This window comes from Psammomys obesus, unplaced genomic scaffold, assembly GCF_907164565.1.
Source record: "Psammomys obesus unplaced genomic scaffold, mPsaObe1.curated_primary_1811, whole genome shotgun sequence".
Taxonomy (NCBI): domain Eukaryota; kingdom Metazoa; phylum Chordata; class Mammalia; order Rodentia; family Muridae; genus Psammomys; species Psammomys obesus.
This window is the reverse complement of record NW_026592890.1, coordinates 12,922,751-12,932,900: the sequence shown is the minus strand read 5'-3', so window position 1 is coordinate 12,932,900 and position 10,150 is coordinate 12,922,751. Positions and strand designations below refer to the sequence as shown.

Sequence of the window (10,150 nt, the reverse complement as noted above, 5' to 3'; positions counted from 1 at the left end):
TACCAGGCCTGTGCCCTCAACTATCCTCCAAGGACGGCTGATCAGCAACCATGGCCAAATGTGGAGCGTCCACAGAAGCCCCAGCCAAGCACGGGGACTCTCGTGTCTCAAAGCTGGGGCTCTGTCTGCTCACCTCACATCCCCGGGACACGTATGCAGTGCTCCTCCAGGATCACATGGGCTGAGGGCACCAGCTTGGCTGTAGTTCTGTGCAGAGCCCAGTGAGGATTAGGGGCTTTTGCAAGCCTCAGGGTAGATTACAGGCTCATTTACAGAAGAGAAGGGTGACAGTTTTCAGTTTCAGCAACCTGAGGCTACTTGTTCCACTTGGTTTCTACCAAGGAGAAGAAGTGGCCGTGAAGAGCTTGTGAAGTGGGCCACATACCTGGCAAACTCACCGCGTTGGACACACCTGGCCCGGCAGGTGCCCTTCGGACCACCTGGCCACCTCGACCAATGTTTGCAGGTGCAGGCAGCTTGTGGGTGGTTCCTGTGCTGCGTAGACCTGAAACTAAAGGGTGGAGTCAGCCTGGGTCAGACACTACCCTGAAGATTGGCCTTTCTTTTCTCACATCTTCTCAGGATGGACGTTAATCAATGAGCTAATTTTTGAGGGGGCATCAAAAGGCTTCTCCTCAGGGGCTCTGCCAGGAGCTTGGATGTTACACCTTGATTTGATGGCCTGGGAAACATTCAGGCCTGTGTTTGGCACGACTGCCAAGGCAAAGCCCAGACAAACATAGCAGAATATAGACACCCTCCATCTTCCCTTTTACTCAGGAGGACAAAGAATGGAAATAACCTACAAAGAGTCTCCTGGTCCCTCAGGGGCAGCACTGGCCACATCTCCAGGAAGCAGCCACCCTTGCACATTGTCTCAGGGCAGACCCAAGCCGTGATCTAGGTCTGGGCTGCTCTGCCTGCTACTCAGCTGTCTCCCCACTTCCATGCTTTCTAGGTTCCTGTGTGAACTCCTATAATGAAGCAGATGGGTTGTTAGGGGCCTCTCTGATGAAGGAGTTGAGGAAGCAGCTTTTCTTGAGTGTGCTGCAGATTCAGAAATATGAACTCACCTCACTATCAGAGCCCACACTGACTGTGGCTACCTGCCCCCCCCCAGGTTAGATCTGAAGCCCTCCACACATCAGGCCCAAGGGCACTGTTGTGAGCTCCTGTCTGTGGCCTCAGTTATTTGAGCGTTCAGGCTCTTTTTCACATAGCTCTGGTTTGATTAAAACCCAAATACATTTGGCCAACCACGTTTCCCTTTAATTTTTTTCAGCAGACATTTTAAGGGAAATATAAGCTATGTATTACCGATCCCCCCCCCACCTTATTGTGGCCTCCAAGCCAGCCATTGGTGGTTGGGGGCCCCTGCCAGTGCCCTGGACTGTCCCTGGAAGCCCCGTTTAGGAGAGGCAGCCACCCACTGCACGGAAAGCCTCCTCATGCACAGAACCCACAGCCTGTACTCCTCCAATACGTGCCGGGTGGCGATGTGTGTCAGTTCTGAACAGGACTGGGCTTTTGTTGTTGTAATGTATAACCCATGATTTGTGAGTGGTTTTAGACTAGGAAAAACATGTTTTCTCTGCTCTGACAGACAGAGAGCTCAAGTCTGAGGGAATAGCCTGACTTCCCCATACCCAGTTCCCTGCCCGAGACTTTCCAGACCCGCACTCACTTTGTGTCCTGAGCTGAGAGCTGCTGATGAGAAGAATAGGAGAGGAAAGCATCTTCAAAAGTGCTCAAGCTCCCTTATGCACTGCTGGGGAGTGGTGGAGCCACTGTGGACATCAGTGCTGGGGTTCCTCAAAAACTGGGAAAATGGAACTTTCCAGATCAGCCTGCCCTACCACTCCTTGGGGTAGACCCAAAGTCAACGTGTCTCCAAGATGCTTTCGAATATATGTTCACAGGAGCACTGTTCACACTGTCCAAGTTATTATGGTCAGCTAAGATGCCCATGACAGATGTGGATGAAATGTATTACAGATGCTCAGTGGAATTCCATTTAGTCATAGAAAAAAGTTCTTGTAGGGAAATGGGTGCGACTGGCAGTCTCTACACCGAACAAAATGAGTCCCATTCAGAAAGGCAGATATCAGATATTCTTGTCTGTGAGTACTAGAATCTATACAGATATGTAAAATCACATGTGCGTGCAGATAATGGAAAGTGATGAAGGGGAATAAGGAGAAGAAGAGGGTATGGAGTAGGGTGGAAAATACTTGACATACCTAAAATATTATTGAAAAAGTCTTTATGAGACCTATCACCATGTATAACGAATACATGCCAAATACAGTGATAATTTAGTTTTGTTTTTTTTTTTTTTTTAAGTCAGGTATGGTGGCTCAGGCCTTTAATCCCAGCACTTGGGAAGCAGAGGCAGGAGGATCTCTGAGAGTTCGAGGCCAACCTGATCTACAGAATGAGTTCCAGGACAGCCAAGGCTACATAGAGAAACACTGCCTTGAAAAAAGAAATTCAAGCTTTCCTTTCTAAGTCACCCAGTACATGAACATCATTTCCTCAAAGGGAAACCACATAGCTCTGTGATGATAATAATACCGTTATGATAACACAACAACAAAAACTGGGATAATTAGCTTATAAAGAGGAAACTTCTATTTTGTCTCATGGCTTTAGTGGTTCCAGTCCATGGTTGGACAGACTCAGCTTTCAGGGCATTGTTGGGTACTAGTAGGAAGAATTAGATAGAAGAGACTTCACTGCCAAGAAGCCAAAGGAGAGGAGGAAGAGCCGGAGCGCCACATTTCTCTTCAGGGCATGCCTTTTAGACCTAAGGACTTCCCAGCCAGCCCCAGCCAGCCCCATCTCTATTTCCCAGGGGCACTAACCTGGTGAGAAGCCTTTTACACACAGCCTATGGGACACACCCAACATCAACATACAGCACTTCATCCCTGGCCCCAAGGCTCATGACCATTTCACAACACTCGCCAAGTCTCGCCTGCCCAGCATCACCCTGAGTCAAGTCTGAAGACTCCTCTGAGGCTCCAGACAAACTTGACTAGGGCTCCTGCTACAAACTTTCAACACCCAGATTCATAGTAAAAGAATGAGGAATAGTGAGAAGCAGAAAGGAGGGATCACCCCAAGATCCAAACTCAGAAAGAAAATATAACTTGAAGTCACACTTTCCATGGCAACTTCTAAGGATCATGGGGTGTGAACTCCCTGGAACTCCACCCTTATAACATGGCTGGCTGCAATACATGTGACTGTCCTCTCAGGCTTGCTTTGCATGCTACCCATAGCTTTCCAGGCACATGGCCTCACATGGCTGAGTCTGCACTGTCCTATTGGTGACTGTGTGCAACCTCTCTGACCCCGCCACACAGTACCTTGGCATTCAGAGCCTTCCCTTGAAAATCCACTGGAACCCTCCATGGTGCAGTAACTCTTACCTTCTGTGTGTCTGCAGAACCAGCATAGTGGAGGCAGTTGTGAGGTGTGCTTGAACCAACAGGTAACTTGAACCATGTTTATGGTACCCTTGGGACATTTCATTGCTAAACAGAGGGAAATGGGTCTGAATCCAAGGACAGTTCTGGGCATGCAGAGCACCCCAGGGCTCTTTAGGGGAGAAAATCTGCCCTGGAAAATCTTTGAAACACATTTGCATTTTTTTACACTTCTGAGCCTGAGGTAGATGCCTAAAGCGCTTGGGATCTTTATATTGAACTGTTGATTATACCTTCCCTGGATACAACAAAAATATACACTTCCTTCTTGGCCATGCCACAGTGTTTCCAGATCCCGGTGCTCTGTTCCTCCTTGTTGCTGATTCTCAGCCTAAAGTTGGCTAAAAGTAGACAGACTCATGCCACTGCCTGGACGCTGTGCTGCCTTTAAATTCTCTCCATCAGGTAAGATGTCCTTCACCTTAAGCTCACTCTTCTACCAAGTCCCAGGACATGGACAAAATGCAATCATTTTGTTGTTGTAGCCTCTTTCCCAGTTCCCAGGAGGCTAATCATGTCCATCTGAAACCTCAGCAGGATGGCTTTTCCTGTCCACATTCCCTTCAGCATTCTGCTCTGGACATACTGCCCAGTAAATTCTCCTCACTGCATCCTGGGTTTCTGTAGCTGCTCCTTAAAGTCCCCCAAGATCCTCCTATAAAGCAAAGCCTCCTCCACCTTGCCCAATAGCTAATGATCTCCCTCCTCATACCAATTTCTCATATTAATCAGATATACCAAAATACCTAAAATAATTTACTTATAACCACAAAAATGCTTATTTTCAATGACAGTTTTGAAAGGTCTAGTCCAAAACTGGGAATACCCACTCTTTAATGAGTAAGAAAACTAAGAGAAAGAGAGAGATCAGAGCCTCACAATCCCTTAAAGACATGGAAAAGCCAAAGACTCATTATTATTTTGTAGATGCTACTTCAAGCATATGGCAGCTGAGTGGTCATCACGGCAGGTATCCGTTAAGACTCTCAAGGAGAGAGCCCCGTGTGGGATCACTGGAGTCCCACAGCCCCCACCATTTACAAGAGCTTGGCTGGTGTAACTGACCACAGCCTGACTCATTGTTCCTTTATTGGCCCCTGTTTCATTTCAACAGCTGCCACACATGGCCATCTTCAGTGTCCACAGACAACACTTTGTAAGTGGGAAACGTTCTAAGTAAAGATCCCGAGGCCTGACTCTCGATATGGACTCTGGCAGTGGTACCCAGAACTCCCGATCTACTCAACGGGAACACAGTGGCTTCAGGTATCCCACTACTGAAGTCAAAGCTTTGAACAAATTAACTGCAGAGGGTTTGGGTCCATATGGCCTCGGTGTAGACCCTACAGAAAACCTTCAGCCAGTGGGACCAGTAGGGAAAGCTACATAAATGACCCTCACCTGATCTCCTAAAGCCTGTAGACATGGTTTACAGCAAAGGGACTTTACAAATGTGAGCAAGGCAGAAGCCTTGGGGAGACAGATGGGTAGGCTATGGTCCTAGATTGACTAGTAAACCCTGGGCACAGTCTCAAGTGTCCTTTTGAGAAAGAAGGAGAGGGTCTTTTGTTTGGCTTCCTGTGGGGAGAAATAAGCAAGTGTCTGCTCTCCCCAGATGGGGTAAAAATGACAGACAAAAGGAACCATCGTTCCCGATCCAACTTGGTGAACCAGAGTTTATTCAGGTTTCTCACAGAAGCGTGGGTGACTCCTAGGCAGCTGCATCTCCAAAGACCTGAGTGAACAGTCACAGGGTCTGCACCATTCCCAGAGCTCCCTGCACAACCATAATAGCCCCCCTCCAGCTATGTGGTTGGGGGTGGGGGGAGCTTGTGAGTTTCAGGAAATTCTTGAGTCTTCTAAATTTCCTCAGCCTTGTAAATGCCTCCCTCTAGGAGGAAAAAGCTACCTGACAGCATGTTCCCCGCAAAGAGTGGCTACATTCCAGGAGCAGATGCTACAGTGGTAGCACATGTAGAAGGTGGGGGAACATGCATACATACACACACACACACACACACACACACACACACACACACATACACACACACACACACACACACACACACACACACACACACACACACACCTCTAGAAACTGGAAAAGGATGTTGCCCAGAACCTCAAGAATGAGCCAGCCCTGTCCATACCTACCCCTTTTCAAAGTGGTTCTGACTTCAGGTTTCTAACCTCCAAAACCCTAGAATAGCAGATCTGTGCTACTTTAAGTCACCAAGGGAGGGGTGGCTTGTCACAGCAGCAATGGGAAGCTCATACTTCCCCCATTAGGTTCAAAGACAGGGAAGCTGATCATACTCAGTTCCTGCGTTCGCTGGGCCTTGCCCCCATTTCCTATGGACCATCTAGGAGGAAAGCCTAAATGCCCCTAGGACATAGCGTGGCACAGAACAGACTAAAATCAGCAGAAAGATGGAAAAGCTCTTGGGGTTTACAGAGACTGAGACACCATGGTCTGGACCAAGGCCCTTTGCACATATTGCAGCCAATGAGCAGCTTGATCTTCATATGGAACGCCTGATGAGTGGACTGTTTCTAACATGGGCTCTATTGCCTACTTTTGGATCACTTCCCCCTGGCAGGGCTGCCTTGCCTGGCATCAGTCTGCTCAATCTTGATGTGACTTGATTGCTAGGGAGGGTGGCTATGAGGGGAGGGGGCTCCCCTTTTCTGGGGGAAAGGAAAAGGAAAAGGAAGGGGAGAGAAGGGGAAAGGAGGACTGGGAGGAGAGGAGGAAGAGGGTACCCTTGGGATGTAAAGTAAATAAACTGGAATTAAGAAAACAACCCTCTCTTAGAAATGGCAGAAATCCTCTTTCGACAGGACGGATCAGTTTCCTAGGGCTGCCATTAGCTCCTGTGACACTGGAGCACACTGATTTCTGCTGGGAAGGGTGTGAGGCAGGCACGGGTGTGGTTGCTGCCCAATTGATTCAGCTCCACTACAGAAATGAAGGGCCAGCGGCAGGAAAAACCCCTCACCTCATACCAACATCTCGTGCCCAGGAAGACAGGGAACCTAATGGGCTCCCAAAACACATGCCACATGCCTGCCAGGCACGCCCTCTCCTTCAAGAATCAGAAGCAATTGTGTGGACTGGCAAGCCTGATAGTGAGACAGAAGACAGAGTGAAGGGGCTTTGCGGTAGAACATGCATCTTACCAGAAAGTGGGGTAACTGGAGTCTCTGGCCAGAGGACAACAGGAGCACCTAACGGTAGCTCCCCAGGAACCTGGCAAGGCTCCCCGTAAAGTCACAGGCAGGAGAAGGTGGCTCACACCTAACAGCAGTGTAGCCCATTTCAGCTCTGTCTTTCAGAGACAGAGCCACATCAGAGGCCACTGAACACCAGGACCATCCTGTCACCATCACTGTCACACCCCCCGCTGTGTGGTCTGGGGCAGAGCTCTCAGGATGCAAGTCAGAGGGACAGAAAGACTTCCCTGTCCCCAGCTGACCAGTGGCTCTGAGTACCCCCAGAACAGTGTCCGATGGAAGAGCAAATACTAACCAGCAAACTCACCGTTCATCTTCTTAAATCTGAGGAAGAAGTTTGGTGGAGAGAACAGAAAATACGGCCCGCCACCCATAAAAAAAAAAAAATCAGAGTTAGGATAAACATACCAAAATATGTACACCTAAAGAAAATAAACAAGAAAGAGGTCCAGGGGTAAGATGATCAATCCTCATCTAGAAAGACAAAGGGGATGGACATTGGAAATAGGAGAAAACAAGTAACAGGACAGTAGCCTACCACAGAAGGCACCTGAAAGACTCTACCTAGCAGTGTATCAAAGCAGATGCTGAGACCCATAACCAAACCTTTGGCAGAGTGTATGGAATCATATGAAGGAAGGAGGAATTAGTCTTCTATGAGACTGTTGATCCAACCAAGGACCATGCATGGCTATAACCTACAACCCCTGCTCAGACATAGCCCATGGTAGCTCAATATCCAAGTGGATTCCCTAGTAAGGGGGACAGGAATTGTTTCTGACATGAACTCATGAGCTTCTCCTTCCCCCCAAGGGAGGAGCAGCCTTGCTAGGCCACAGATAAGGACATTGCAACCATCCTGAAGATACCTGATAAGCTAGGGCCAGACGGAAGGAGAGGAGGACACCTTCTCTCAGTGGACTCGGAAGGGGGCAGAGAGGAGATGAGGGAGGGAGGGAGGGGAGGATTGGGAGGGAAAGAGGGAGAGAGCTACAGCTGGGATACAAGTGAATGTATAAAATTATTTAAAAATTTAAAAAATATTAAAATAAAAAAATCAGAGTGTTCGTGAAGATGAAGACGCGGTTTGTACAGGTATAGATGTGGGCCTGGGCTGTTCTGCTTGTGTAACACCTGGTTACTCTTTAACGCTGCTGGTGATAGTATCTGATCTGAACGATGCAGGCGGAGACTGTTAAACATGGCACCGTGTCCTCCTTCCTGCTCACAGGTGGGACCCACTGGGGTCTGGAGAAGCCAAGAGTCTTTGTTCAAAACTCAGTCCATGCCTAGAGGTTTGGGGGTGCCAACTGCTTGAGAGTTTTATTTGGGGATGAAATACATACTTTACTAAATCAACAGATTACTAAGCATCTGGCACTATGAAAACACTGAAACAAAACAAAACAAACCCCGAGAGATGCCTTTATTTAAAAAGGCCTCTAACCATGTGCATATGTGGCTGGGTCACCTCTGTGGTACCAATCTTTTAAGGCCTGACTACAGAAAGATTATAAATGTCAGGTTTTATGAGGCCGTGGAAAAAAGGATGCATTGGCTGGGATATTTTAAACCATCAGATGTATGGACGCCATTAAGCTGATCAGTGTAAGGCCTGTCTGAACAGCCATATGCAAAGGATGTTTAAAGGAATAGGAAGGCATCCCTGACATCATTCCTTATTGACACTTCCAGAACAGATGGGCCAAGAGGCCAGACCCAGTTTCCAGCCTCTGGTAATTCATTCTCAGCCAAAAGACACCTTGCTCAGAGCTATGCCACATAGGAGAGGAGCCAGCTCAAGGTCAGAGGCTGAGGAGGGAGCAAGCAGCACCTGGCCATGCAGTGTTTCATCAAAGAACAATGCTGCTGACCCCAGAGTGATCCTCCTGACCCCAGGCCACACCCCTTACCTCAGAGCAACCCCCTCACTTTAGAGAGATCAGTGAGATGGGTTGTTTGCACTACAAGACTGTCTGCTTCAGGAGAATGAGACACAGGTGGTTCAAGGTTGTCCACGGGGACCCTCCAGGACTGACAGCCAATGCTCCTCACACTCCACCCGGTTCTTAGTCAATGCTGGAACATGGCTTTCTTACATGGAGAATTCTGTGCATAATGTACTATGATACCTGTTTTATAGATACATTTGGCATGGGGTATCAAAATTCTCAAAACGAATTGGTGACCGAATGAAGGCTCAAGTCTTGCCACCACCATCTGGTCCCATAGCCAAGTATGCCCTGGCCCCAGTGTGGACTACTGTTTGATGATAGTCACAGTGGTAACAGACAGGCAAAGGGTAAGTGTGGAGTGTGCTCCTTCTCTTGGGGGCACAGAGTCGTGCTAGCTTAAGGCCCAGCCTGAGGTTTTGCAGCAGATCTCTTGATCCTGGAAAGGAGAGTCATAGGACCGCCTGTGCTCATACTGTGCTCATAGCTTCCGGTTCTGTAAATACTGCTCTTTGAAACTCTAGAGGCCTTGGAAGTCTTGTGCAAGGATAGGTGCTCCCTTGACATCACTGATACGTGCTGAAGCCCTTCCTCAGATAGCTAGAACAAGGCAGCCCTGTGAGAGGAACTGACACGTACCTCAAGGCTTCACCTGGACCCTTCACAGGACACAGAAACAGCCTCCAAGAAGGTCCTGAAGATAACGGCCCCAACCTCATCTGGAGGAGCTGGAGTTTCCAGACAGCTGCGGGAGGTGGCAGACCCTAGAGGGAAGGACCGATCATTTCTGAAGAAAAGCAAGATGGTTTCACTCTCCCTACCACCTTCCCTGCACCATGGCAGATTCTGTCCTCACAAAGACCCTTCCTGCTACACCCAGATAACCACATGTCTGAGCCCCTGGCTAGCCCCATGTGACATCTCTGTGCTGAATGCTGGATTTGGCCTCAAGAGGGCACATCTGTGCTCTCAGTAAGTTCTCACATCTCCTGTCTTTGAGATCCAAAACAGTTGGGCATCAAGCATGGGATGAATGGCTGAGGAGGTGGGCCTGCCCAGGCCCAGGGTTCCCAGTGGCTGTATCTGCCTTGGATTTCTACTGCAGGCAGGAACCCAGATCCTTCTCTTCCTCCAGAGAACTGGACTCATCACAGACCTCACTCTGTCTCTCATTCCAAGGAGAAGCAACGTCACATCCCCTTGGCTTTTGTAATGGCTTAAGAAGAACTGGAGCCATTTCCACCTTACAGTATTCCCAGGTTTGCTGCTGAGAGCTTGTGGAAGCATCTGATCTCATTTCCATTGACTCACCTATGAGGCTTACTTGATAATAAAATGAAGGAGATAAATATGTTGACTAACTCTATGATAGCGCAGAGGGCTCACAGGCAATAAAAGCTCAGGACTGGGCCCAGTGCAGGTCTGCAGAGAGTGTGCACCATAAAGGGGAAGCCATGCAGAAGTAATCAATGC

The 10,150-nt window shown here is 48.5% G+C and overlaps 1 long non-coding RNA gene across 1 annotated transcript; it reads right to left on the bottom strand.

Annotated features, from left to right (window-relative positions):
• Positions 1-951: 951 nt before the first annotated feature.
• On the bottom strand, positions 952-9,356 carry LOC129683306 (uncharacterized). Its single transcript, XR_008721133.1, has 3 exons — positions 9,317-9,356; positions 7,033-7,049; positions 952-974 (listed from the first exon to the last, which is right to left on the bottom strand). It is a non-coding gene; the product is annotated as an uncharacterized LOC129683306 (long non-coding RNA).
• Positions 9,357-10,150: the final 794 nt, after the last annotated feature.